The sequence below is a fragment of the Doryrhamphus excisus genome, linkage group LG7 (assembly GCF_037039965.1).
Source record: "Doryrhamphus excisus strain RoL-2023G ecotype Guam linkage group LG7, RoL_Dexc_Guam_v1.1, whole genome shotgun sequence".
Lineage (NCBI taxonomy): Eukaryota > Metazoa > Chordata > Actinopteri > Syngnathiformes > Syngnathidae > Doryrhamphus > Doryrhamphus excisus.
This window is the reverse complement of record NC_136363.1, coordinates 6,147,687-6,172,759: the sequence shown is the minus strand read 5'-3', so window position 1 is coordinate 6,172,759 and position 25,073 is coordinate 6,147,687. Positions and strand designations below refer to the sequence as shown.

Sequence of the window (25,073 nt, the reverse complement as noted above, 5' to 3'; positions counted from 1 at the left end):
GTGATGATGTTTCTCAAGACTTCAGCTTTCTAAGTCACAATTTCATGCGTCGGGTGGGAAAATAGATCAAATGTTCATGAATGTCATAAATTTATTTTATTCGGTTGTACTAACGATAATGCGGTGTTGCATTGCGGTACATCACATGACCGAAAAAAAGACCAAACCTCATAGAATTAGAAATGCTCTCCTACGTCATTTGTTATTTGACCTAGTTTAACGGTGTTCTGTATTCATTCATTTAAAAGGGGACAGTGCATATTCATAAACATATCCATGCAAATATACTCAACTTAGCCCAAAGGCTACTTTACATCTGTTTTCCCTGGCGGGTCAAAGGAAAAGACAATGAGAAAACCCCAAACCGTCACATAAGAATGTGTTCTAGTAACAATACATGGACAATAAAATAATAAACAATAAAATGCAATGACAGCATAAGATAAAATAATATCCGAGTCTATTACAGCAATTTGGATTTTGAGCACTTTGACACTGTTACCACATTTTCTTACTGATCATGCAGCATCAGGATCTTGCCCAACGTGGTCACAGGAGGACTGAGGATAGACCCAGCAACCTTTAAGCTGGGAGATTTAAGCAACCTTTATGCCACTTGTGACCACGCTTGTGTTTTTATAGTTATGTGAAGGGGTGTCCAAAGTGTTCATCGGGGGCCATTTGCAGCCCACTGATAATTTTTTATTGATCCACGGCACATTCTAAAAATATAATTTAATGACAAAATGACAAAATCAGCAGGAAAATTAAAAAATATTAACAAAAAATAAGTAATTTTACAAGAATTATGTCATTTTTGCTGTGTAAAGGTGAAAAATTAAAGACAAAAAAGACACCCCTGATATAAAACTATGCCTTTATTGCACATAAAATTCTAACCAACACAAGCTGTTAGTGTGAATCAATGCACTTTTATAATTTCACACAAACTTGACACTCACAATGGCAGCTATTAAATCTATTCTTTTGATTTTTCTTTCAGATTAATTTGTGGTTAGTCTGAAATCCACAGTTCTTGGAAAAAGAAGTAGAAAAAGCATCACAGCCTGAAGATGAGAGAGAGAGAGAGCGAGAGAGATGCAAGAATGGAGAGCAGTTTCACACCAAGGAATTGTTTGACAAAGGTGAGAAACGAATAAATGGAGGTGGGGGGGAATGTGGGCACATGGTGACACATCTGTCCGTCAATCCATTTAATCTCCAGTTTAAGACCCATTTAAAGCAGCAAATCACATGTTTCAGGCAATTCAATACCAAATTACAGTTTTAGTTCACTGCTTACACTCGTAATGTTTTTCCATCAATCCAGTAGTGATGGTGATAGTTTAGTTCTGCACAAATCATAATTCAATATGTCAGAAAAGGAGCACATCTTATTTAATAATACCCCTTCCGCAGAAACACAGAATAAATAAATACAGGGTATATGGTAATGGTAATGGTTTTATTTCATTTGAACATGCATCAGATTACAATTGAATGCATCACATAATCAGTTCACAGTTCCACATGTCCAAAAGGAGTAGGAAGAAGCAAAGCTTATTAAATCCTACCCCTCCATCTGCTACTTTTACAATCAGTAACTGTTACATTTGTTCACTTCCTGCTTTCCTAATATAGTTTTTTTTTTTTAATTTTTTTTTCTCACGTAGTCCTAGCATATAAGTGTTTCAAATGTAGTTCTTCCCTGAGATCATATTTCTCCTCTCTTGTAGAGAAGTATTGGATGACATTTTTAGGTAATTGGATATTTTTAGCCTTATGCATTATTTTAGCTGTTTGAAGATGAACTATATCAGCATATATATACTATATATGACTGATAACATGAACAAACTTTGTCATGGATAAATAAATACTTTTCTAATATATAATAGATCATACCAAAATATATGTTAATTATCGTTTTATCGTTTTATCGATTTTTCAAAGTCATATTCAACAAAAACACCCAACATTATAATGAATGCAGCAACACTGCTCTCTAGTGGAACTATAGGTCTTCTCATTATAAAGTGCAGTTCAAAGCACTTTCCAATATTTTACAGTAGAGGGCGCTAATGACACGTGCTAAAGCTGTGCTCGTGCTGTGAATCCAACGAGGAACATTAGAGTTAGTATATACAGGTACCGGCAACATGTGAAATGTTTGTTTTAATATATTTCTGATATTTACAACAAAGAATTATTAGATTTAGAATCAAACTGATGTTTGTATTCCTTAACGCTAGCCCAGGCAAGCAATATAATACTAACATGAATGACTGCTATGGTTGGTATGCTGTTTCATTGGAACTGAACCAACAATGAAAGATCATTGGAGGCGTTGTTTTTTTTTTCCCAATACGATTCCATGCTATTTATTATTATTATTATTATTATATTATTTTATATATTATAAGTAACATTATGGGTACGTCTAGCTAAAGCCAGTTTGTGTAGCTGTTTACTTATTATTTCTTATTAGTTCTCTTAGTTCTGCTTCGTGTTTAGCTAACTTTTCTGTCTTTGGGGGGGTTTAGGGTCAAACCTGTTAACCCCTCCATTGACGAACACATCATCGGGGGGGGTGATCGCTACACCTTTAGTCACACAAACACACTTCCTGATCCCACAGGCAGAATCTAGCTGTCAGCACACAGCAAACATTTGATCCGGCAGCGGATCAGTCCACTAACCCTCATCCCCCCATTAGCTCAATGCTTTTTTTTTACTGTCTGCCCCCCCCAAATAGATGCTGGAGACAGGATTTATGTCCATAAAGATGACATATAAACAACCCAAATCACTTTAGCTGTTTTTTTAAGGTGTGATGCCAGATTTATAGGACCAGTGAGAGAATCCTTTTAGCTCCTGTTTGGGGATTTGGGGACAACTTATTTGTTGTTTAAGCGCCGCCTGTGGCCTTAACCCATGACCCCGCTGCTGCCCTGACCCGCGGGAGGACAGCTCCATCCACGCGTCAGGGAGAAGGCCTGTCACTGCGAAGGGGAGAGGAGGCCTGATCAAAAAGACATCCTGAGTTTGTCAGGCCACCGGATACATTCAAGTGTCCTAAGGAAAAGTGTGAATAGAAGCCACCGACTGGCGGATTAAGAGCTTGAGGCAACCGTGTGTGTGTGTGTGTGTGTGTGTGTATGTGTGTGTGTGTGTGTGTGTGTGTGTGTACGGGGAGCATGTTACTGAGTCAACCTGCCGCTTGATCGATAGTAATTATAGTCATAAAAACACAAACGAGCCTCTGCGGTTCATGTGATGGTTAGAAAACATGCTCATTTGCTCTCCTGTTGTATTGACGAGAACCTCCTATAGCACACAGGACAGCAATTAAAAAAAATCATTAGTTTTTATTTAAGACATTTAGTTGCCTCGGTTACATGGAATGATTCAAAATAAACACAAGAGATTCATGATCCAAGGATCCCAGAGTTATGTTTGGAACACATTTACAACGACACGCACAAGCCTAAGTCTTAAATGGCTTATTTATTTGTACTATATTGGGTAATATAGGTGACTATAGGGGTGTTATTTCATGTTTAGAGGGCTCTAATAATGTCAAAAACTGTATTTAGACGGTTTCCTATACTCTAATGTATTGACGAGAACCTCCTTTAGCACACAGCAGGGCAATTAAAACAATCATTAATTTTTATTTAAGATAGAAAAAAACAGACATTAGTTTAGTTGCCTCGGTTACATGGAATTATTCAAATTATTCAAAATAAACACAGGGGATTCATGATCCAAGGATCCCACGGTTATGCTTGGAACACATTTACAATGACACACACGAGCCCAAGTCTTAAATGGCTTATTTATTTGTACTATATTGGGTAATATAGGTGACTATAGGGGTGTTATTTCATGTTTAGAGGGCTCTAATAATGTCAAAAACTGTATTTAGACGGTTTCCTATACTCTAATGTATTGACGCGAACCTCCTTTAGCACAAAGCAGAGCAATTAAATAAAAATCATTAGTTTTTATTTAAGATTTAAGAAAACAGACATTTAGTTGCCTCGGTTACATGGAATTATTCAAAATAAACACAAGGGATTTATGATCCAAGGATCCCAGAGTTATGTTTGGAACACATTTACAACGACACACACGAGCCCAAGTCTTAAATGGCTTATTTATTTGTACCATATTGAGTAACGTGAGTATAAAGGTGACTATAGGGGTGTTATTTCATGTTTAGAGGGCTCTAATAATGTCAAAAACTGTATTTAGATGATTTCCTATACTCTAACTACAAAAATATTCCATTTATCAATAAGGAATCCTACTTTATGGAAGTTCATTCATTGCTGTCAGGAAACCGATTAAACATGATAAATGAGGCATTCATGTACGAAAAATATTAATTTTTTAATGCTTTTTGGTACACATACATGTTCACAAAACAGTCCAGTGTGAAATGCCGTTGTCAGATTAAAATGTATTTCTTTTGCTGGTATAGGGAATCAGGAACTCCAACCAACTGATGGTGGCGTCTTTCGGGATTGTAAACAAATGTCTTTCCATTTTGAGCCATTTATAGCAATGTGTAACACAGAAGCAGAGCTTGGGGGAGCGCACGCCCATATAAGGAAGCCCGGCCATGTGTGACATCACACACATCCACTTTTACCACACCCTCTGAAACCGAGCGTTTTGAACCATCCCAAACTTTTTCAAACTTTATTATTATCTGAAATTTTGGCATGGTTTAAAACCAGAATACAGTATTTTAACTACATTTATGGGTCAGAAAAGTGGAAAAAGGTTCATATATATGCAAGAGAAAAGTGTTCCTTGATGTGACCCCACATCATCTCCTGTGGAGGAAAGCTGCATTATGAAACATAAATACGAACGCACATATGTCCTTTGTGGCGTGACCTAATGTCTGAGTCCTGATATGGACTCGAATGTGCTGATGAGTGTTTTTTTTTCCATCAATGACATTTTCAAGCCGTCAGAGGGGAATGTGGAAGTGGGTGAACACAAACAGTGAAGTGCCTCACATGCATCAAACGGGGTCACATTATCTTCAAAGCCTGTTGCTTCCAACATGTGATATGACTCAGGCCTTTTAAAAAAAAAAAAAAAAAAAGGCAGACATCTAACATTCCTGAGCCCATTCCACAAAGTACAATAACTTCCTAGAATTCTTCAACCCTCGGCGGCGGAGCCAGGGCACATCCTGTTGTCCTCGCAGCACTTCCTGCCAATGCCGCTCCATCAGTCTTCCTCGTTGCCATGGCCGCTTGAAAACACGGCGCACACAAAACCGGTAATGCTCGCACGATCCCAGTAAGCAAATGCCTGGCGGGAGTCCCGTAGAGAGAGATTATGCTGGCATCTTATTTGCCTACGTGTGTTATTATTTCAAAAACATCCCACAGCGGCCGTAATGTGCAGCTTTGTAGTGGAGCAAATCTTTTTAGCATCCTACTGTGCTCTGCAGATGAGGATTTATTACTTTTCAAGGTGCAAACTGTCTTGTCCGCTTTGTGTTTATGTTTGTGTCGGGATCTCAGTTTGGGTTTATATGGTAGGTGGGTTTATATCAGGGGTCTCAAACATGCGGTCCGCGGGCCAAATGTGTCCCGCTGGACACTAGTTTGAGGCCCCCGCCTTGATATGAAAGTTTAATGTTAGTTTGATATGGATGCTGTATGGTATCATGTACCCAGAAAAAAATATTACGTTTGATTAATGTTCATGTTAAAGGTTAAATAACTGTTAATAGTTATCCTCCCTATCCGTGTGGAAGTGGTAAGTTTTTGGCTATTTAAGTTTAAAGGAAATAACTTGAAGGCTACCGTTTAGGTCACTAGCTACATAGTTTGCGAGTTAGCATGTGTCTCAAGGTGGGTTTATATCAGGGGTCTCAAACACACGGCCCGCGGGCCAAATGTGTCCCGCAGGACACTAGTTTGAGGCCCCCGCCTTGATATGAAAGTTAAATGTTAGTGCGCAAGTTTGATATGGATGCTGTATGGTATCATGTACCCAGAAAAAATTTTTACGTTTGATTAATGTTCATTTTAAAGGTTAAATAACTGTTAATAGTTATCCTCCCTATCCGTGTGGAAGTGGTAAGTTTTTGGCTATTTAAGTTTAAAGGAAATAACTTGAAGGCTACCGTTTAGGTCACTAGCTACGTAGTTTGCGAGTTAGCATGTGTCTCAAGGTGGGTTTATATCAGGGGTCTCAAACACACGGCCCGCGGGCCAAATGTGTCCCGCAGGACACTAGTTTGAGGCCCCCGCCTTGATATGAAAGTTAAATGTTAGTGCGCAAGTTTGATATGGATGCTGTATGGTATCATGTACCCAGAAAAAATTATTACGTTTGATTAATGTTCATGTTAAAGGTTAAATAACTGTTAATAGTTACCACTTCCGCACGGATAGGGAGGATAAGTTTTTGGCTATTTAAGTTTAAAGGAAATAACTTGAAGGCTACTGTTTAGGTCGCTAGCTCTCTAGTTTGCGAGTTAGCATTTGTCTCAAGACCCTGCAGTTGCGCAATATGTTGTAAATAAAAAGAGTATAAATGTGACTATAGTCGTGTTTTGTCATGTCTACAGGGCTCTAATAATGCTTTGTTAATTTTAATCTGAAAAAAATAATTTGTCTACCCACCAACTATATGTGGTTTCTTAAGTTTTTATTATTTGCTGTTTTATTATTATTATTATATTTATTTATTTATTACTGATTGATTGATTTTCTTTATTCTTGATTTATTTATTTATTTTTCATCTTATTTTGTGTAGAAAAATAAAAAGTAAGATATGTGAGAACAGTGGAATGTTTTATCAGAGCTTTTCTTGTAGAAAATTGGAACCAAAGCGAAGTTTAAAAAAAAAAAAATGTTTTTAATAAATGCGTTTTTTTTTTTTGGAAAACCTGATTTGGCCCAGTCTCACCCAGACCCTAGCTCCAGTGGCCCCCAAGTAAATTGAGTTTGAGCCCCCTAGGTTTATATGAAGCAAGCCCTTATACCCTGATGGGATATGTGCTGTACTATATAAGCAACCACTTAGACGAGATTTCCAAAAGAGATGGCGGTCCATGACATCATACTTCAGGAAGGTGATACCACCTCACCTCCTGCTATGGTTGACTCATTTGCCAAAACCTGTAAACATGGGGGTTGGCAGGAATGTCCAGTCGACCTGAGTTGGAAATAATTGACATTGTCAGAGTGTTGTGACATCACTAGCAAAACATGAGAATCGTTCCTTGTCGTTGAATCAGTGAAATGTTGTATTTGAAGGAAAAGCTCTCGCAATGACATGGATGAGGGTGTTTGCTTCCTGTATGACGCATCCCCTAAGTTTATCATTCTTGTTAGATTTCACAGCCTTTAGATTATATCAGGTGGCGTCCCGGATGCTTACGTTTGGTGGAGACTTATCTGAGAAAGACCCCTATACAACCAACCCAAAACATGCATCAACAGTTTCTATTGTACGCTTGATTTATATTTGTTACAAATACTTTTCTAGCGACTTCACTGTAGGTTTTATGCTTTCTTTGTAGCACTTTGAGATTTCTGTAATGTAAAGTGCAATATTCATTCATTTTCTACCGCTTATCCTCACGAGGGTCGCGGGGGGTGCTGGAGCCTATCCCAGCTGTCTTTGGGCGAGAGGCAGGGTACACCCTGGACTGGTGGCCAGCCAATCACAGGGCACATATAGACAAACAACCATTCACACTCACATTCATACCTATGGACAATTTGGAGTCGCCAATTAACCTAGCATGTTTTTGGAATGTGGGAGGAAACTGGAGTACCCGGAGAAAACCCACGCATGCACAGGGAGAACATGCAAACTCCGAGGGAGGAATTGAACCCGGGTCTCCTAGCTGTGAGGTCTGCGCGCTAACCACTAGACCACCGTGCCGGTCTAGTGGTTAAGGGCATCCAAAGCGCTTCACAATGAAGTGAACTGATTATTCATTTGCTCCTTAGTCCAACACTGGTGGTGGTAATCTACATCTGTAGCTACAGATGCAACCAACCTTCTCCGGCCAGGATATCCACCTCTCATCTGCAGTTGCCAACACAACTTGGACCCCCACTTGACTTTCGGATGTCACATAAAAAATCTGTGCGCAACATCCTTTTTCCATGTCAGGAAATTGAAAAAAACTCCACCCCACACTTACCCTTACTTACCTTCTAATCTAGAAATATTTAAATATTGAACAAAGCTAAATTTGTTTTCCGGGTTCAATTCCACCCTCGGCCATCTCTTAGTTCTTAAACCGAACCGTGAATTGACAACACTGATAACCATGAAGAACCGTGCCATCCCTCAACAAAATTGTGTGACAATTAGTATGTGCGGCTGCACGGCGGTCTAGTGGTAAGCGTGCAGACCTCACAGTTAGGAGACCTGGGTTCAATTCCACCCACGGCCATCTCTGTGTGGAGTTTGCATGTTCTCCTCGTGCATGCATGGGTTTTCTCCGGGTACTCCGGTTTCCTCCAAAAACATGCTAGGTTAATTGTCCATAGGTATGAATGTGAGTGTGAATGGTTGTTTGTCTATATGTGCCCTGTGATTGGCTGGCCACCGGTCCAGGGTGTACCCCGCCTCTCGCCCCCCCCCCCCCCCTCCCCCCCGCGACTCTCGTGAGGATAAGCGGTAGAAAATGAATGAATGAATGTTCATTCTACAACATATATCGGTATCAGGAATTAGGAATTGGTTTTTGTCCAAAAAAGCCAATATCGGCTATCCCTAGTAATGACTCTCGTCAGTGATTGGCTGGTCTACTTGTCATTCCTTTGTCCTCAATAGTCAGGTGTAATTGCACAACATTATGCAGCGGTAAAGCTTGAAAATGAGCTGTAATGATGTCCCAGTATGTTCTCCGGCATGTTGGAACAGATACGTTCTCCAAACTGTTTTTTGGGCTCCATCATGATGAGCTCGGTGAGACGGTGTCTTCCCACTTCTTTGCTCTGTCAGGCTCATCAAGCGTCACTGAAATATGCTATGTTCTTCTAAGTGCTTTCTACAGCACGTATGGAATGTTGCTTCGTGTCAGCAGCTGTCAATCCGACTTGGCTCGCTTGCTTCCTGTGAACATGCTAAACCCTTGTGTGATGTCACGGCGTGGGAGCTTTTTTGCAGAGAAACCTCCAGCACGCGATGTCGTTGTAGGGTTATGCAGGGAGACATGGAGAACAAAGCGGTCCAATCACAAGCCTCCCCAAAGGGACTCAATGGGGAGTGCAGATGTGTTGAGATCAACTCCGATTAGGAATTCAAATAATAGGAACTGTTTAACCGTCTAATTCTCTGGGGAGTTTTTTTTATTGTAGATTATTATCTTTACACGGTAATTTTGTGGTAATTATGGGCGCTTGAGTTTAATCATTTAAAGTTGCGCAATACCTCAAAGAGATGTACAGTCGCTTAGCAGGTTTGACTTCTGGGTAATCAAAGGTGAAGAGAGATAGAGTAAAGCTCACCAAGTAAAGCAAAGTTGTTCAAAATGTGGCCCCGGGGCCTCTTTTGGCCGATGCCTGTTTTTTTTTAATGGCCTGCAGCACATTCTAAAAATATAATTCAACAAGAAAACTAAAAATAACATTGAAAATAGTAATTTTACAAGAATTGAAATATAATAGTCAAATTATAAAGAAAAAAGTTGTAATCGTAATTTAACAGAAATAATGTGCAATATTATGATGGAAAAATAATGTCATTTTAGTAACATAAAGTTGGAATATTAAGACAGAATAATAATTTTTTAAGTCATAATATTATGAGAAACAAATAAAATAAAATAAAGATGTAATTTTGGAAAAACTAGGTTTGGGAAAAGCTACAATATTATAGCAATAAAGTAAAAAAAATTACTGCAAGAAAGATGATTTGTCCATACTTAAAAATAGCAATAAAAAAATAATAATTTCACAAGAATCTAAATATAATAGTCAAATTATAAAGAAAAAGTTGTAATTATAATTTAACAGAAATAATGTAATATTATGAGGGAAAAATAATGTCATGTTAGGAACATAAATTTGGAATATTAAGACAAAATAAGAATTTTTTAAAGTCATAATATTATGAAAAACAAATATAATAAAATAAAGGTGCAATTTTGGGAAAACTAGGTTTGGGAACATTTACAAAATTATAGCAATAAAGTAAAAAATTCACTGCAAGAAAGTTGATTCGTCCGTACTTGTGCAAACAAGAAAGTCCAATTATGAAAATATTCCATTTATTAATATTGAATCCTACTTGGCAGTATATGCATTTACAGATGCTAAAGATATTCTGTATCTAGTATGACTGTATATATCCTCAAGGGACAAACCTTGGCTATACTTTAGAGTAGCCACTGTGCAGCTTGTATAGCAGTATAAGTTATGTCGTTTTCATGCTCCTTTTATTATTCCTTCTGTATAACAAGGAAGAGAAAGTGGAAGTCTGGAAGTTGATGCATGCCGAGGAGCCGGTCGGTTTCCTTGGTTGCCTTGTTTGTTTACCAACACCTACAGTATGTGACATCATAATAACACTGCTACCCAAAGATTGACATAATGAGAGCAAAGCCCTCATTTCAACAGAATTTCTTTTAATGATGACCGAAATTGTCTGCATTTTTTGAATTAAGTTCCCAGAACTGTCAAAACTCAAAGCCCCGGGGGCCAAGTCTGCCCCCACCCCGCCTCATTTTATGTGGCCCGCAACAGCCTGGAAACAATATATAAATCATATATAAATGTATTTGTTCATTAAAACACAGTTTATTGCTGTGATTGTAGAACTTTATTGTAGAAAACTATGAAATAACATAATGTTGAAATGTTACAGAATTAAAAAAACATTTTTTAGTCATAAAATTTTGAGAAACAAACAAGATAATATTGTAATTTGGGGGAAATTCGGTTGCGGAAAAAGTTATAAAAACAGTTAAGTCATGAATATGAAAATATAAAAATAAATCAGCTGTAATCTTTCATAAATTAATTGAAAATATTAAGAGAAAAAAGTCCAAATAAATGTCAAAAATGTCAAAATAAAGTTTTTTGAAAATTAGGTTGAGAAAAAAAATTATAAAATGATGGTAATAAAGTCATAATATTTGACATAGATTATCAAAAAATAAAAATGAAATATTTGGAAATGTAAAAAAAAAAAAAAAAAGGTCACGCCAATAACAATTTATCCTTTCATTTTTCAGTATGCGGCCCTCGCTGGAAATGGTTTGCAGTGTGGTTATCCAAAGCGGCCAACCTATCATTAGTATTTCTAGATTGTGGGAAGAAGCTACCTGGCAAGAACCCATTCAAGACCGTGGAACATGTCCAACAGGTTAGAACACTACACCACACAGCCACCATACAGAAATGTCACACAAAAAAACCCCACAATCCCTTTATTTTACCATCTTTATTTTCCACTCAAAATGTCTGAGACATAATAAGCCCTGCAGGTTGAGTTGGACGGCATCCAATTAGCCATTTAGGAACAGGAAGTAGCTTTGGTGACTCACCTGCAACACTTTAAAGGGAGTGTTTTGTGGTTGCCCATAGCAACCGCTGTAATACGCCTCACATCCAGGTGATTACAGTAGCACTCCAATCACACGCTTCAAGTCCTAATAATAACCTTCCCCGCTTTGATTGACGGCTCACAAAAATACTTAAGATGTCATTGTTTGCTGTGAAAGACCTCGCTATTTCCGTAACAGAGCTTCTCATATTTATTTTTACGTTTCATTTAATTCTCTCTTGATCTGTTGTTACGCTCCCATTGGGCACTTCCCCAAAACAGGTTTGTTGTTTTGATTGCCGAGGAACTCCTTGTGAGGAGTGGTGGGAATGTTGCTCCGGCTCGTACACCTCTCTCATGTCCCGAGGGCATCAAAGCTCACACGGATTGAATTGTCTCCATTGTCACGGTTGACTGGCTTTTACGGTTTTAAGGATTTAAAAAGCGCTTTGCGTGGGATTATTGTTGTCACTGTGTTTTCATTGGCATATGGGCTAACATGCTTACTTAAACGCTAATTATTAATTGACAAGTCAATTTTTAAAACACACGCGTGCACACACCAGATATGAAAATAGTAAATAATTCATGGTATTATAGTTGTAAAAAAATAGTTATTTTGATTATGAACCACTGTTGTGTTGTTTATGTTGCTATAGTTGTTGTATCAATACTTGAGCTGTCACAAAACAAAAAATCCTTGTGTCGAAAGCCTTTTTTAAAAATTCCGGAACTGATATTTTTCCTGAAAGTTACCTATATTCTACTGTTTATAACTAAAGAACGGAAAAAGGTAGAACATTTTTTTTTTCTGATAGATTCCATGTTTATGCAGCCGTAAAACACAATATTCTGTGTGCTTTAAAAGCTCAGTGAAAATGAGTTAATAAATGATTGCTGTTTCATTGTTGACTACCACCTACAAGTCAACAAAATGGGCATATTTAAACACATGGATATATATATTTTTCCCCCAAATGAAGTATTTTTAAGCATAAAAATGCAGCAATATACAAATACAGTATAAGCCATGTAGTATTCTACAATGCTCAATAGAGGTCAGTAATTGTTCGCTTCATTTATACATCAGCGTTTTGAAGTGTCTTGCTCAAGGACAATAGAGGAGGAATGGAGGAAGTGGGCGTCGAACCACCAACCTGTGGGCACCCACATTGAACATCCCCATTACCTCCCCTGTTCCCCCCAAGAGTTTGGATCGCCTCACCATTTGAGAAGCTGGTCTATGGACACAAAGTTGACAGCTCAGGCTTTTAGCGGGAGGGCTAGCGCTCTCCATTCTCATTCTGCAGACCTCGTTTGGAGTTCAGAGCCCGGAGTTTCTTTTAGGCAATATAAGTAGAACACACTCAGTTGACTTGTACACACCTTTCTTATTCGAATGAGCTTAACATTATTAGAATCAGAATCGCCTTTATTGTCATTGTATTGCATACAACGAAATTAGAGTGCAACTCCACGGTGCATTTTGGAAAAAATAAAAATAAGGAAAATAATAAAAATATATAATATAATATAAAGTATATAATAAAATATTATATATAAAATATATATAAAAAAATATTATTTATGAAATATATAATATAAATATATAAATATAAATGTGGCAGGTGCTGTTCAAGTGTAAATATATGTACATCAGGGCTGCACGGTGATCGAGTGGTTAGTGCGCATACCTCACAGCTAGGAGAGGAGGAGTTTGCATGTTCTCCCCGTGCATGCGTGGGTTTTCTCCGGGTACTCCGGTTTCCTCCCACATTCCAAAAACATGCTAGGTTAATTGGTGACTCCAAATTGTCCATAGGTATGAATGTGAGTGTGAATGGTTGTTTGTCTATATGTGCCCTGTGATTGGCTGGTGACCAGTCCAGGGTGTACCCCGCCTCTCGCCTGAAGACAGCTGGGATAGGCTCCAGCACTCCTGTGCCCCTCGTGAGGATAAGTGGTAGAAAATGAATGAATATGTACATCAAAAACAATAACCTATACAGTAACAAAATGTAGTATTGCACATATTGTACCTAGTTCATTCATTCATTTTCTACCACTTTTTCCTCATGAGGGTCGCGGGGGGTGCTGGAGCCTATCCCAGTTGTCTTCGAGCGAGAGGCGAGGTACACCCTGGACTGGTCGCCAGTAATAATAATAATAATAATACATTTTAATACATTTTATTTGTATAGCGCTTTTCAAAATACTCAAAGACATTTTAACTGCATTGCATCATAACTCCAAAATATTAGAAACACCTCTGTATGAGGATAAACTATTTCTCAGCTTAAGTTAGACCCCACAGTGTGATTTAGCTTAACAAATCCACACACTGCAAACTCTACAATGACCAATCCAATAAATCATCGTCTCCGTCAAAAGAGGACATTACAGCGCTTTAGAAGGCAGAATTTATTGCAAAGGTTCTGTTTTATATATGTAGCACGTTGTGGCGCATAAATCACAGAATGAGAAATTATGATTGACATTCCAAAATTCTGCTTGTAGCGTTTGCAAGATGTATCTTGCTGTAGACCCCCCCCACCCCCCGCTTTTTTTTTTTGTCAGCGCTTCAATCACAAGGTGGCCTCTTATGCAAGAGCTGTTATCTGTATTTAAAATGATTAATCTGCCCCTTGAGATGTTTAAAAGTCCTTGAAGCTCAAGTCAGCTCATACCGCAAGCGTGTTTATGAGAAGATTCATTTTGCTTTTCATGATCACGCGACGTGGAATTGACTTGAAGTAACCGCCGTTCGTCCATACCAGCCTGTATTATATGATAAACAAGACATGAAACACGTTTCTTGTTGTTTAACACAAATAAACGTGTTTTTCTCACAATATTTTCACCCACAATGACCGACAGGCTACGACACTTTTGACTCTAATTGGAAGTCGGCCAAAAAGAGGAGTACTTTTTTTTCTTTACATGAATACAAGTACTTTCTTTCTGTGTGTGAGGGCGTTCACGTTAAAGGATTTAACATGAGACGGCATTCCAGCAGTTGTTGTCTTTATGTTTTCCATGACTTCAGAGCCGTCTGAAGTCTTTGAAAAGTAGAAAATTGCTGTCTATTAGTGAGACGGGTGACGCTCCTAATGTGCATGTTGTAGACAGAGTGCATGTGTGGAGGGATAAAAAGTAATGTACACACAAGTAAGTATGGTATCAGATGTTTGTCTGATCATGAAAAACGATATTTAAAAAAAAAATGCTGTATCGGCTGATATTGGTATCAGAAATTGAGAGTAGGGTTGTGTGGTCGAAACCGCATACCTACTACTACATACTTCCATGCCCATACTATCCACACTCCATACTGCATACCCAGTCCATCAGACAGTATGCAAAGCATTTACATTACAGCGTACTACATGATAACTCACAATGCATTGCGCTCCTACCCAAGCAGAAATCGACAGGCTGATTTCACTTTAGCTCTAAATTCTTTAAATGAATCACTTTATTCAGATATTTTTTTTAAATCAGGCGAGAAAGTGACCGTTTATATCCCAAATGTGCCATTTATTTGTCCAAATACCAACCATTTACAATTTAGTTCGGACAAATTTGGCAAAATTTAGACTAGCTGAAGTGAGCAATGCACTTTTGGTTATTTTCACAAAATAAAACACCCCTTTACTTTTCTCATACAAAAAAAAACCATAGTGATAAATCACTGCTTTTACTTTGAAAACAAGAAGGGAACCAACTCGCAATATATCTTGATTGACACCGCCGTTTGGTCCATCCTGCTGCTCAGTGTTTAGCTAATGTTTTTTTTTTTTTTTTTTGCGGTGATGTCACGTTGCGTTGAATGCTGGGTAATTTGAATGTGAGTAGTAAGCTGATGATACATACTCAACATTTCTGGCGGATGCTCGCATACTCAAAAATCGCATACTGCCAGTGTAGACACAATGCATACTCAAAGAGTTAGTATGAGTAGTATGTAAGTATGCGGTTTCGAACACAGCCTTGGACAATATCGGCATATCGGTTTTTAGGCACAAAAAGCCAATATCGGACATCCCTAAATATAGTATAGTATAGTAAGTATAGAACAGTATAAATACAGATGGACAGATGGACAGACATTCTCCTTCAGGATTTTTTTAGTAGACATCAGAATTTATGGTTCTCGTCTTCCAGTCCCGGACCATCACACTACAACCAACATATTTTACTCTTGGCTTTTTCTGTAATGTAATGGCACACACAGCGTCCAGAAAGTTCAACTTTGGTCTCGTCAGATCGTCAGAGTATTTTCCAAAAAGTCTTGGAGATCACCAAAATGTTTTCTAGCAAAATTGAGACCAACCTTAATGTTGGAACGCTGCCATGCAGGCAGTTTTTGCCGAGTGTCTTTTCTGTAAATTGGAACTTATACCTAAATTAACACACCCACATTGTATGGTCATATCACCTCGTACTTTGGTATGTGACAAAAAAGCAAACAAACACAAAACTATATTAGGAAAGCAGGAAGTGAACAAATGTAACAGTTACTGATTGTAAAAGTACCAGATGGAGGGGTAGGATTTAATAAGCTTTGCTTCTTCCTACTCTTTTTGGACATGTGGAACTGTGAACTGATTATGTGATGCATTCAATTGTAATCTGATGCATGTTCAAATGAAGTAAAAACATTACCATTACCATGTAGCATTGTAGCAGCACATGGAATCCATGACCCCAGTAGCATTCATAAAAAAAAAAAAAAAATTTCTATGGCTTTACTGGTGTTTATCCCAGTTGACTTTGACTCTGGACTGATAGCGAGCCAATCGCAGGCATTCAATAATCTTGATGGCAAACAGAAAACCACTTGACCAGCTATAAGGCGCACACGTTTTCAATTCATTCAGTAACACAACAACCCCACAGAATTATGCAGCAATGGCAAAAAAAAAAAAAAAAAGCATGATGATAACCATAGAACTGGAAACTTGAGGTGACAAAGGAGAGCAGTCTCTAACCTGTCTAGAAAGAAGAACGGAATGTACAACACAAAAGTGTGCTGCAGGGGGTTTCATCTTTTTTGTGAAGAGACTCGCCTCTCAAGCAAGCGAACACAATCCACAACAAATTCTGTAACATGTAAGGACAGTTAAAATGTCCGTTTAAACATTGTCTGTATAGTAAATAAAAGGCGTTATAATGGTGACAGTTTGACCCTGGAACAGATAATTTGAGTTTCCATCACTTTCATTCATTCATTCATTTTCTACTGCTTCTGCTGGAGCCTATCCCAGCTGTCTTTGGGGCGAGAGGCAGGGTACACCCTGGACTGGTGGCCAACCAATCACAGGGCACAAATAGACAAACAACCATTCACACTCACATTCATACCTATGGACAATTTGGAGTTGTCAATTAACCTAGCATGTTTTTGGAATGTAGGAGGAAACCGGAGTACCCGGAGAAAACCCACGGGGGAGAACATGCAAACTCCACACAGAGATGGCCGAGGGTGGAATCGACCCCTGGTCCTCTTAGCTGTGAGGTCTGTGTGCTAACCACTCAACCACCGTGCCGCCGTCCATCACTTTCAATGGATACAAATTGTGTTCAAGCCTAGAGGTTCTAGTCATTCATATGAGTTGGGCTATTATTAGCTTTATTATGATATTACTGACACGTTTTATGAGGCAGCCGAGACCCTTGGGTTCCACATTGAGACCAGTTCTTATCTGCTGTGCTGCAGGGGCCACTGAGTGGTTCCTGTTATTGCGGTCCCTCCGTGCACAGACTCATGCGTGCACCCACACTGGCTGCGGCCTTTTCCACTGCCTGGTAATTCCGATTGTGTAAACCGCAATGGCAGAAAATAAGGATTGTTTGTTATTACAATGCCATTCCACAGCGACTTCAGCGCGTGTTGTTTTGACTCAGAGAACAATCAGCTGTTCCACTAAAGCGGTCCGCCTCCCTCCCTGCTCGCCTCACCTTTGTACATCATGTTTATGTACTGCAAAAGATTCCTCCAAAATACCAGGATCACATTATGAACTTTTATTGGAACACAGGAAACATCTCTGAATGCCATATTTTACGACATGAAGGAATTTCCTGTTGTGTTAGAACGTCTGATATCATTTGATGGTGAATTAAAAGGTGCTGCCGGTTTGTAAGGTGATTTTATGATAAAAGTCATAGAGTAAGTTGAGTCAGGCTGCTGAGGTTCAGTGAGGCAAGTATGAACGCCCACTGCACCAACGACCCAAAAAAACAGAATATTCTATTTGAAAATAAAGTAAATTATTCATAAAATTGTTGAAAATAAGGGGCTGAACGGCAGACTAGTGGTCACACAGCTAGAAGACCCGAGTTCAATTCCACCCTCCATCTCTGTGTGGAGTTTGCATGTTCTCACCATGCATGCCTGGGTTTTCTCCGGGTACTCCGGTTTCCGGTATGAATGTGAGTGTGAATGGTTGTTTGTCTATATGTGCCCTGTGATTGGCTGGCCACCAGTCCAGGGTGTACCCCGCCTCTGGCCCAAAGACGGCTGGGAGGAATGTGGGAGGAAACCTGAGTACCTGGAGATAACACACACATGCACGGGGAGAACATGCAAACTCCACACAGAGATGGCCGGGGATGGAATTGAACCCTGGTCTTTGTTTGCATTATGTGTGCATGATTTAAGAAGGGATATGTTTTACCCTAATTAAGCATTATCAAGCATTAAAATGTCTAAATGAACTAAAATACAAATGTAAGGCATTCAAAGATGTTGCGATTATATGTAGTATTCTACATTGGTCACTAGGTGGTATTACTGTAATGGTGAGGCACATAAGTACCACATAGATTGCTAGAAAAACAGGATTTTTTTGCCACTTCTTGGCACCCCCCACTCACCAAAACACATTTACAGCGACACACACAAGCATTATTTACCTTTTAAGTCAATTATTTTCTCTGATTATGTCTAATATATTGGGTAACACCAATGTAAAGGTGACATAGGGGTGTTATTTCATGTCTAGAGGGCTCTAATAATGTTAAAAAACATAGTAAACAATTGTATCAAAGCCACTTACCCACGCTTCCTGAACCGCCCACCCAAATCTTTGATTGATACGCTGCTCACCCTTGACCCTGCTATTTCCACTATTGATAACACCATCGCCCCCCCTTAACCCCAATCAGCCATCCCTCCCCTTTCAGTGAGAGGAAGAGATAGGACAATGAAATTCTCACTTTGCACTTCTTCTACTGAGTAGAAACTCTCAGTTAGGAAAAATCAACCCCAACATATCTGACACTTGTCTTAATGATTTTTGGTGTCAGGTTTTTGGTACGCTCGTTGTGGTGTTTGATACAACTCTCCATCCTGGCTCCCCTCCCAGTGCGGCTGCGGCACTGGCCTTTGCCACCTTGCTAGCGATCTCGGTTTTATTCTCTTGAAGTGGGAGCACCTCCCTTCCCATAATGGCTGGCTTAAGGAAGACCTTACTCACATGAAAATAGAAAAGACTGATGACACCTTTAATAGAATCATTTTACCAGGGAAGCCTGAGTGTTCCCAAACAGGAGGCGGTAGTGAGCTCAGGCCATGATGCCATTTGTAGTGTTCCTTTCCCCTCAATCAGTGATGGTGGACACTTTCCAGGGACTTTAGTTCTTAAACCGAACCGTGAATTGACAACACTGATAACCATGAAGAACCGTGCCATCCCTCGACAAAATTGTGTGACAATTAGTATGTGTGGTTGCACGGCGGTCGTGTGGTTAGCGCGCAGACCTCACAGCTAGGAGACCCGAGTTCAATTCCACCCTCGGCCATCTCTGTGTGGAGTTTGCATGTTCTCCCCGTGCATGCGTGGGTTTTCTCCGGGTACTCCGGTTTCCTCCCACATTCCAAAAACATGCTAGGTTAATTGGCGACTCCAAATTGTCCATAGGTATGAATGTGAGTGTGAATGGTTGTTTGTCTATATATGCCCTGTGATTGGCTGGCGGCCAGTCCAGGATGTATTCCGCCTCTTGCCCGAAGACAGCTGGGATGGGCTCCAGCACCCCCACGATCCACGTGAGGATAAGCGGTAAAAAATGAATGAATGAATTAGTATATGTGCAACCCTGCAATAATAATAATAATATAGTTGTATTTTTGCATTGACAAGAAACTGCAGTGTGTACTTCCACAGTGTCATTCCACAGCACTCTAAACATGGGTTTGTTGGTATTAACTCCCAATTCAGTGACTATTTTGTTTTTTTTTTTTGGTTATTGTTCCAGAAGAAAAGCTTCCATGACATTTCTAGCGTCTTCATTTCGTATTGTTGCTTAACCAATGACACAAATCAGCATCAGTCACAACAACAGATGGTTAAAAAAAAAAAAAAAAGTTTGTGCTCAAGCTGACCACGGCGGTCACATTTCAGCACCACATTCTCTATGGAAAGTTCGTGATTGAACAATTTCTTGGAATTGTGCTGCTCTACACCTTAAAAATAAAATGAGACTCAAAAGCTGTGAATCTAAAATGGAAAACTACTTCCTAATGATTACTTGGGAATATTTTTTTTTCCAGCTTCCTCAAGACTTTCCATCCATTTCTTACTAAGCGGAAAGGAGGTGTGGGGGAGGTGTTAGGTGGGAGTCTCTCCTTTCAAAAGGAGCCCGAGAACAAAACAGGAAACCATCCCCTTGTTTTGGCTCGTGGGCACTACAAGTGTTTGGAATTCTGAGGAGGTGAATTCACATGTTATGTTCACGTCTGCGCTCAGGTCGGAGCATGCACACACACACACACACACACACACACACAAACACACACAAACATTTCCATGCACACAACACACAAACGCGCGTGGAGGGAATGTCTGGCATGCCTTGATAAGCGGAGACATGAAGCCCGAGAGCCCCCCGTGGATGTTATGAGGAGCGCTGGCTGAATAGACTAAATAGCCGCCATGTTGCTTCAGTGACCTTGCTTGAATGTGGACGTGTGTACTAAGTGGGTCAAAGACGTGTTGATGCTTGGATCTTCATCATTTTGGCTTTGAGCTTTAAAAGCGTCATGACCTCTTTTACTGTATATCAACTTCACACATTGACACTGATGAGTTTATCTCCTGTCTTGGAATTTGGAACCATTTTGGAAATGACACAAAAAGCAAAGAGGGTGGCTTCTTGGAAAAGGTGTTATCGCTGCCAAAAGGCACAACAGCCGTTTCCAAAGAAGGACTCGTTCTGTGGGAATATGCACTGTTGTTCTTTGTTCCTACTTCTACTGCTTCTTCTCTGTTGTCATGATCGTTGCGAAGCTAAATGGGTTAAATGGTCTGAAAAAGTTTAACCAGTTTAACCAACAATGGTCACTGGAACAGATTTGTACGTACATTACAGTGATCAAGTTTCTCTTATTTATTATGTATTTTGTACAATTATGACAGCAACAGCATTAAATTCAAAGCACAAAATGAATATTAATTATATTATAATGATTATTATTTCATTCATTCATTCATTTTCTACTGCTTATCCTCACAAGGGTCGTGGGGTGCTGGAGTCTATCCCAGCTGTCTTCGGGGCGAAAGGCGGGGTACACCCTGGACTGGTGGCCAGCCAATCACAGGGCACATATAGACAAACAACCATTCACACTCACATTCATACCTATGGACAATTTGGAGTCTCCAATTAACCTAGCATGTTTTTGGAATGTGGAAGGAAACCGGAGTACCTGGACAAAATATTATTTTAGCAATTAGCAATTAGCACTCAATAACGTCATCAAATCTTAGCTTCACATCGTATCACCACACACGGTACGATACGAAACCAATTGTTGTTTTTAAAATCTTGACGCATATCAAATCAATCATATCAATCAATTTTTTTAATTAACACTGGGTTAATTCTGATTAATCACACCTTGATGAATTCTGATTAATCTCACATCGATCAGATCATCATACTTTGATTAATCAGAATTAACTCAGCATTAATCAGCGATAGGAGATTTTTAGATTAAATAGTTAATCGATTATTATCATTGAATGATTAATCAATGGACAGCCCTAATCTAAGTAACACATGTATGCCATACATTTTACCTGTATTATAAATATTATCAACTAACGAGAGCATTTCTGCAGGAGAAAAAAAACGATTTATATGCGATGATCCATTTTATAAGCATTATTGGAATGTCCAATATAGATGGTTCATGTTTCATCTGATATATTTGCTATGAAATATGTTCATCAGCTCACTCCGTCAGTGGTTCACAGTTGCAAAATTCTTCAAAAGCTCCAAAATCAAAAGATGTAAATTAGAAACATAAATGACTTTTATGTGACAAGGCATGACTGCGTTTTCCTTTTTTTTCCTTTGAACCCAAACTTTTCTCTCATTACACTTTTGTTTGCATACAGACGTTGTCACTCACGTCCAATAGCATTGACCTTTGACCCATGGAGAAGTACTTCCAGGTGGGCCCTCTCTGGTCTCATCCTGACACCGGTGCAGGGGACGTCCTGCAGCTACATACACGCACACACACACATATATATTCCAACACTAAACAAACAATGACCTGAGGGCTCAGAAATGTTGCATCCTTCTTGTATTAGCCGGAGGTCATCAAGGCTGTCCGACATGTTTTATATACTGCATGTGCACCAAATAACCTGAAAAAAAAAATAGCAGAAAAGATCCCAGAGATAAAGATAAGTCGGTCATGTTGTTCGTTTGGGTTGCAGCATCGTGATGAGCAGGAATCCGAGCTAAACCACAGAACTCGACAGGACTGTACAGTCATCTCACTGGCTATTTGCCACCTGTTATATAAAAGTCATAATGCAGCTTTCACTTTTATGTCTGTATCATTTTTTTAATACGCCACAACATCAAATTCTAGGTCAGAATGATTGCGAAGCTATTATTCATTTTCCAAAGATTGCAGCTATATTTTTTAAACGACTTTACGTTTCAAAAATGATATATTTTCCATACTATTGTGTTTGTCTACTATGTTTGTTTGTCTATATGTGCCCTGTGATTGGCTGGCGACCAGTCCAGGGTGTACCCCGCCTCTCGCCCGAAAGTCAAGTGGGATAGGCTCCAGCATAGCCCCTCGAAAATAGATGGATGAATCACATGAATAGTGATATATATGTGTGGGGATCCATTGTATTTATGACCGTATTCTACAGACTATAAGTTACTATGGAGTACAATACTCACCATTTAAACTATCCATCATCAAGAGGGAAAAAAAACAAATGTATGTAAATTGCACTGGACTGGATTTACTGGTATTTATGATGGAGCCATCATCATGGTACATTAAATTCACAAGAGAAGAAAACTAAGCCAAAGAAAAGACGCCTGTAGAAACGTATCAAACAGTTGTTTTAAAACCCAAAATATATGAACTGAAAGTTTAGTTAGTTCTTATTAAACAAAACTGCCTCTAAAATACAACATTTTTCGCTTCACACAGGTATCATATATACATAGTTTAGTTGCACATTACTTACAGACACACAAGCTCAAAGCTAGACGCATATCAGAAAGTATTTCATAACTAAAAGTGTCGGCCTACATAACTGCGTCACGAATGCAACTCAAAATGTGTTTTTTTTTCACACCACCCCATTTTATCTTGAAAACATATATTTATTTAACAACTCAATACACTCATATGTGACTTTTACTTTTTCATTATTTGCACCCGGGCGGCACAGCGGTCTAGTGGTTAGCGCGCAGACCTCCCAGCTAGGAGACCAGGGTTCAATCCCACTCTCGTCCATCTCTGTGTGGAGTTTGCATGTTCTCCTCGTGCATGCGTGGGTTTTCTCCGGGTACTCCGGTTTCCTCCCACATTCCAAAAACATGCTAGGTTAATTGGCGACTCCATATTGTCCATAGGTATGAATGTGAGTGTGAATGGTTGTTTGTCTATATGTGCCCTGTGATTGGCTGGCGACCAGCTTCTCGCCCAAAGACAGCTGGGATAGGCGACCCTCGTGAGGAAAAGGCGGTAGAAAATGAATGAATGAATGAATTATTTGCACCCATTCATAAGACCCATTCATCATTGCACTAAAATTAATATATCTGCAATATGTCTGCTCCTGTATATGCTCCTGCGCAATATTATGTGTATATTTTGGATATCTTGTATATATCTTGTTAAACTGTCGTTTTTTTTACTCTACTTTTTGTATACTTTTTAACCTTGACTACTGCACTGAAAGGAGAAGCTCTCCAATCTCATTGTACATCTTGTATAATGACAATAAAGACCATTCCATTTTCACCCCCGGAATATAGGGTCCCTAACTACGAACCCAGTGAAAATGAGGGAGAGATGCATAGCTTATGCATACTGACTCTTATCAACATCTCATTACAAAGATAAACCACTTGCATGGCCAGGAAAGTGCAACCTGAGCTGCTTGTTTCACAATCAATCTATTGCGGCTATGGAGAGGATTTGTCAGCCGCCTTTCATGTATGAATTTGTACTGCCTAAACGTAATCAGCTGCCTGAAACCACATTTTCACCCTGGGTGGTAAAGAATAAAGACTGAGGTGTGTTGCATCAGCTAAATGCTAAAAAAAAAAAATAATAATAAATCATCAGTTCTTGGTCTAGTAGCTCCTCTGGAATGTTGGTGTGTCTCATGAGCACATTAATGCAAGGAATTTTCAGTTTGACGATTCTTAGCAGGTGTCTGTAAGCATACTTCATGCACACGTAATCTTCCCAAAGGAGACTGTGGCGGTGAGGATAGCACGCAGGTCTTAGTCATGTCGTTCTTTCACCTGAGCCCTCCCAGCTCCTCCGTGAAACATTAAACCACAGTTAGTGACAGAATAACTTCTAGAGTCAACTATCAACAATCTTTGCAGCATTTCATGGAGGTTTTTCTTTTTTTTTGTGCAGGAATTCCGGGAGGTCCATCTCCTGCCTGCACAGACGAGTGAACTGGAATACGGCAGTCTTGAGGAAGAGAATTCTGTTCACTTGTTTGGTGCTGAATGAATGATGCCAGGTGCCTCCTGCACTGGACGGACCCCACATGCTGCAGAGGTCCAGTTCCAACCTGTTTGCTCCGTCCTTTCTGTCCTCACATTCAACATGTTTATGTGGCATAACAGACACCTTCTTAGGATAGAATATAGTTCATTCATTCATTCATTTTCTGTGCTGGAGCCTATCCCAGCTGTCTTCGGGCGAGAGGCGGGGTACACCCTGGACTGGTCGCCAGCCAATCACAGGGCACATATAGACAAACAACCATTCACACTCACATTCATACCTATGGACAATTTGGAGTCACCAAATAACCTAGCATGTTTTTGGAATGTGGGAGGAAACCGGAGTACCCGGAGAAAACCCACGCATGCACGGGGAGAACATGCAAACTCTACACAGAGATGGCCGAGGGGGGAATTGAACTCGGGTCTACTAGCTGTGAGGTCTGCGCGCCACTAGACTACCGTGCAGCCCACAATATATTTTATATGAAATATTATATAACAT

The 25,073-nt window shown here is 39.4% G+C and overlaps 1 long non-coding RNA gene across 1 annotated transcript; it reads left to right on the top strand.

The window, feature by feature from the left end:
• Positions 1 to 1,020: 1,020 nt before the first annotated feature.
• Positions 1,021 to 24,611, top strand: LOC144899502 (uncharacterized). The gene is made up of 3 exons (XR_013627634.1): positions 1,021 to 1,145; positions 11,238 to 11,368; positions 24,474 to 24,611. It is a non-coding gene; the product is annotated as an uncharacterized LOC144899502 (long non-coding RNA).
• The last annotated feature ends 462 nt before the right edge of the window (positions 24,612 to 25,073 follow it).